This window comes from Hemiscyllium ocellatum, chromosome 23 (assembly GCF_020745735.1).
Source record: "Hemiscyllium ocellatum isolate sHemOce1 chromosome 23, sHemOce1.pat.X.cur, whole genome shotgun sequence".
Classification (NCBI taxonomy): Eukaryota; Metazoa; Chordata; class Chondrichthyes; order Orectolobiformes; family Hemiscylliidae; genus Hemiscyllium; species Hemiscyllium ocellatum.
In genome coordinates, this window is record NC_083423.1 from 47,192,451 (window position 1) to 47,198,450 (window position 6,000).

The 6,000-nt window shown below is 42.0% G+C and overlaps 1 protein-coding gene across 1 annotated transcript in view; it reads right to left on the reverse strand.

Annotated features, from left to right (window-relative positions):
• The window catches only part of slc15a5 (solute carrier family 15 member 5), a 33,778-nt gene extending 30,915 nt beyond the window's left edge, over window positions 1–2,863 (reverse strand). The window contains exon 1 of the mRNA XM_060843218.1: window positions 2,720–2,863. The gene's annotated coding sequence lies outside the window, so the exon portion shown is untranslated. The remainder of the gene's footprint in view (window positions 1–2,719) is intronic.
• Between the last annotated feature and the right edge of the window lie 3,137 nt (window positions 2,864–6,000).

Genomic DNA, 6,000 nt, shown 5'->3' on the forward strand with positions numbered 1-6,000 from the left:
TACAGTGGGTGCAAATTTTGAACTCAATTATTAAATCTGGAATTCTAAGCTAGCCTAATGGTGACAGGAAACTGTTGTCATAAATATGTACCTGGTTCACAAATTTCCTGACCTGTTCAGGCCTGTGGGTACCTCCAGATCTCCGGTAAAGTGATGGACTTTTAACAACCCTCTGAATGATCAAGCAAGATACCCAGTTTAAAGGCAATTAAGGATGGGCAACAAATTCTTGCCTTGCTTGTGATCGCATGAAAAATTAAATAATTGCAGGAAATATAAACCGCATATGATAAAGAATTACACAATCATAAAAAGATAGCATTTGTACTAGGTTTCCAGTCAGCAAATCCCACAATATAACTCTAATTGCAGTACTCGATAACATCATGGTGTTAAATGGAATAGTAATATTGTGACAATTTGCAGCCACTTGTGTTGACTAAATAGTGTGCTAGCAGCGAGGGATACAAAACAGGATAAAATCAAACATCTGTCTATATACATTTCCAGCAAAGAAGCTCCAAAAAAGTGTTTATGCAATTAATTAATGCAAAATATAGTCTTGATTCTATCATATTGTGACTAGATACTGAGCCAGAAGACCATAGTCAAACTCAGTATATTCCACTTAGTTTTCATTGCCTTTTTAAAAAAATGTTTTACAGAATTACAATTATAGCAAAAAATTTCAATAGTTAACAAATATGTTTTTAATTGATGAGTTACTAATGTTAATCCTATTTTGTTTTATGTTCGACACAAGCAACAGACTTCTGCTGTGTACTATAGTCATCGGTCACATCTAATGTAACATGTTGTCCAGTCAAGGTTGTGGAATCCGAGGCATTTGTGGTTTAGTCTTGCAAATATTTCTAGTTCGGTCTTCTGTATCCATACAATGCCAAGCCCCAGGAGCTGCAGGTCAGTGCAATCATGCTCCACAACCACCTTCGACGTTGCCTTCTGGCCATTTGGCCTCTATCTGTCTTTGTGACCAGCTGTGCTCCTCAGTTTCTTATCAACACTGACAGTTACGGCCAGATCTGCTCAGCTTGTAATCTGGGTATAATTTCTTACTCTGTGGGCTGGCTGTGTTGATGTTAAGTATCACTGCATTTTTAAACGATTTCTATATTGCAGTGATGCTACCAATTTGTATGATTTCAGACTCTCATTGAATGGGAAACTAAGTAGGATCTCTACAACTGCAAATTTGTGAAGACAAAATTATTTAAATAGAAATATACATTTCCACTGTTAATACTTTTTCCAATTTGTGTACAGGAGCAATTTCTTAGTCACTTAAAGGAATGAAGAACAAAATAATAAAGTAAAGGTATTTTTTAAAAAATACTTATTTCATGACTAATAGTATCTGCACATTTGAAAGATGATAGCGCTTTAGAAAGAAGTCAAGTTTAAGTTCCCATGTTTGTTGGAAGAACATAGACTGAGTATATTTTCCAATCCACACTCCCAGCAGGGAGCTGATGGGAAGGAAGCACAGTTTGAAGGTTGTGTTGCAATACTATCGGACTAATTCTCACCCTACACTACCTTCAGGAGCAGTTCCCGGTGGAGAGGGCCAGGACAGTGCATTTACCCTCTGGCTTGCTGGCAAAAGAGAACAATTCATATCATTCTCTTCAAGAGCACAAACTGTGTCTCTTTTTTCTACAACACTGTTATGTGCAGCTTGACACTCAATCTCTGGATGCAAGTTATAATGCCAACTGTGCCTGTCATTGGAACTCAGTAGTAGTGGACCTCTGCATGTTGGTGCTTGGATTGACATTTTTATCATTGTAAAAATGAGACCCTTTACTCGATTTTAAAGTTGAAAGTCTGTTGGAAGTCCATGAACTGACTTGCCTAAAAATGGCTCTTGCTGGATTGGAATGATGACTGTCACCCATTTAATGGCAAACCTCCATCATCCACTTCCAGAACACCTCCAGCTCCCCCTCCAAGTCACATATTGCTCTGACTTGGAACGATAATGGTCAAAGCTCCTGAACTCTATTTTTAACAAGACAGTGGTTGTATCTGTAGCAGCTCTCCAGCATCTTCTCAAAGCCAATTACAGAGAGCTGTCACTGTCAACACCTTCAAAATAGACAAAAACAAACTCATGTCATTAATATGACCTTCCCTTTTCTCTTATTTACTTCTCCTTACCTTCATGCTGCCCATGACACTGGAAGAGTGCAGTGTACAAACGATAACAAACATTAAAGTGCCACACTAACACACTCATACCTATAAAGTGAAGCAGTGCACAGATGTAAACCACTTTGGTTCTCCCCATGCAAGAGTCTGCAAACCATCCCACCAGCACGGGAGACAAGGTGCTGGCTCCAACAAAACATAGGTTGACAGTGGCAGCCTGGTAGTTCCTGTAGCCCAGTTTCAGAGTGCAAAACAGGATCATGTTACACACTATCCCAAAGTAAGTAAAGCGCTCGCACAGCTCCACCGAAAGCAGGCAAATCACAATCTGCAGCTTCTTTCTCGAATAGCGTGCCCCTGCACACTGCTCCTGATTAAAGCTTCTCACTTTCCCAATACTGCCCTTACTCGGGTTCAGCCCACTGGCTTCTTGCAGGTTTTCCAAAACCGGCATTGCCATTGCTGACAGCCTCAGCGACAGCCTTACTGAGGACTTTTGGAGGAGCGGGGATAGATCTAATTATCTAGTTATCACACTGGTCCCACTTACTGCAGAATTCCACATGCAAATACGACTTTTCCACAGCCTCGAATCGCGCCTTGATGTTACAGCATCGTTAACCATTCGGTCGTCTCAATATTTGTGCTATAATAGCATTGCAGCGTTTCCAATCGTGAGCTGATTCAGTTCGAGTTCCGATATTGGGACTGGAACTGAAACATTTGCCTGACCTGCTTCTTCAGAGCAGCTGTCAATATCCCCAGCTTCCTGCCTTGACCTCGGATTGACATTTACAGCTTTGCTTATCGTTTCAGGCGGGTTGCCTGCAGCATCTTGTTTACTGAAGCCAAATGGAATATATAAAAAAACAAACAAACTACTGGAGATGCTAGAAATCTGGAAGCAAAGCAGATATTGCTGGAGAAACTCAACAGGTCTGGCAGCATCTGTGGCGAGAAATCAGAGTTGTTTCGAGTTTTTGAGGGCCATACATATCGGATTTGAAATGTTAACTCTGTTTACCATCCACAGATAATGCCTGACCTTTCTCCAACACTTTCTGTGCTCGTTTCCAATCTTTTATTACCTCTTTGTAAAGACCAATCGTTTTATTTTATTGGTTTTATTTTACTGCATATTTCTCACACGCTTTTTTCCCAATAAATAATTCTAACATCGATATTACAATTGTCTGAACTGGAAATTATTTGGAGGTGACGGGGATGGGCACATTTAAAAGATACAGGACACCGTGCTATAGTCCAATTTGGAAGTTTGTGCTTCCAAATAAACCTGTTGGGCTCTAACCTGGTGTCGTGTGATTTTGAACTTTAATTGGAAATGTGCAACTTCTTGCGCTAATCCGTGACATCAAAGGCAATTGGGGGAAAAAAGTAACGTTTCCATTTAGAGAAAAAAAATTCAGAATTATTTCAAATACAAGATATAGGTTGATAAGATCATCTTCACAGTATTGCTTCGGGCCAGAGCCGAAACGGGATTAATTTTATTGAGGAATGCGTCGGATATTTGGAATTTATCGTTATCATATAGGAATAATACACTGGAGCATCCACCTGTGTCAGGAGGTGGACTGTACTCTGCTCTCGACATGGTTTGTCTGTGTGTTTAAGGATTCTGTACCTTCGCCTGGACATTTTTTAGTTGTTCACGTCCAGGCGGACAACTGTCTAATCCCGGGCCAGGAGTTTGAGTCCACCGATTATTTGTGGCCAGTCCCACTGTGTGTCTGTCTGTTTCGCGGTTGAACCCCCGGATTGTCTGTCAAGTCAAAAAGTTAAGTCCCACTCATCTTCAAATGTAATGCCACTGATTCCTGGTGACGCCGGTATTACAGGGATTTTGGAGCTCGACTTTAAATAAGTCAGTGCGAATCATAAACACAGAAACGAGGCATCTCACAGGCTCCGATTTCTTGCGTGTGTAATGGGAAGCAAGCTTTTCGGTTGGGTTGTGGCTTCGGGAAGGGGATGCTACTTACTTTGAGTTGAAAGTGTCAGACTGCGTTACTGGTGTTGAGAGAGTGCTGCTTAGTACAGTCGCTGCCATCCCTGTCTGGGTGACACTTTTGGTATCAACGCACACACAGACATCCAGACCTCTACCACAAACCGAGAGCCGTAAAATGGACCAAGTGGACTTTGTCTTAAATTCTCTTTTAAAAAAATATTTCTGTTTTTTCTTCTTTGTTATTCCGAACGTTTTATTTCTTTGCTTTTCTAATTTATCACTATGATTTTGTATTTTTAAATTTCTGTCATGCAGGACTTTTATTTCTAATTTTCCCCTCAGAATTGGTATTGGAGAATCTGTACCTGATGGCGCCAAAAGTGGCGACTTGAAATCTTTTCATTGCACTCATGTGGGTACATGTGACAATAAAGTTAACTCCAGTCAATCCCTCTCCTGTTCCGTTTTATGAAGGAAATTTTACAAATGGGAATCTACCTTTCCCTCTTCTTTGGCTGCCTCTGACTCTTGTGTGAGCCATTCTAAGCAGAAAAGTAATAACCGGGCAGATAGCTGACAGTGAACTCACAGAGGAGAAAGTGAGGTCTGCAGATGCTGGAGATCAGAGCTGAAAATGTGTTGCTGGAAAAGCGCAGCAGGTCAGGCAGCATCCAAGGAACAGGAGAATCGACGTTTCGGGCATAAGCCCTTCTTCAGGAAGCTCCTTCCAGAAGAAGGGCTTATGCCCGAAACGTCGAATCTCCTGTTCCTTAGATGCCGCCTGACCTGCTGCGCTTTTCCAGCAACACATTTTCAGCCGTAAACTCGCAGAGCCAAATACAATCCTCCCAAACAGCTGCTGTTATCTTCAAATACAGCCCACCTCGTTAAACGGCTGCATTCGAATATCCAGGCAGACCATCGCGACAATCCTTGTTTATAAGAAAGGGAGCGATCAGGAAAGAGAGATAAGGGGACAACCTGGAGAAGGAGAACTGGGAACAGCTGGGTGAGGGGCTTGACCTGGAGATAGGGGATAGTGATGATCAGGAGAAGAATCAATTGTGAGAGGTGGGACAGATTACCATCAGAACGTCATCATGGGACCTGTGATAGGGGGGCACCAGTCCATGGATTTAAGGTAGAACTCCCTGTTCCTAACCCATATAGCCATTACCATAACTTCTCACCCATCCACATGGCACTGCACCCTTTTACCTACCTACAAAACTATGCCTACCTCCACCCATCTGACACCCTACCCCCATGTCCACCTACCACTCTACCACTTCACCCCCTCCCCCACATAGCACCCTAAGCTGGCATGCTACACTTAAATCCATGTGTATGTATATGCCTGTGCACATGTGAGTGTGTATACCCATGTATGTGCATTTACATGTGAGCATGTGTTTGTTTGTATATGTGAACCTCTGTGGATGTGCATGTATTTGTGAATGTGCATGTCTCTGTGTACAAGCACACATGTATATGTCTGTGTATGCATGTATGTGAACCTGCGCATGTGTGAATCTATGTGTGTATGTATGTGTGTATATATATGTGTGTATGAGTGTGCGGAATTTGATGCCAAGCATTGAGCATTTCTAATAAGAGATGATCTAACCACTACCCCTTGTTACCATCACTGAATCCTCCACTATCAACATCCTGGGGGTTACCATTGACCAGAAACTCAACTGGACTCACCACATACACATTGTAGCTATAACAGCAGGTTAGAGGCTGGGAATACTACAACAAGTAACTCACCCCTGATTCCCCAAAGCCTGTTTACTATCTGCAGAACACAGGTCAGGAGTTTGACTGACCTGGATGGGTGCAGCTCCAACAACACC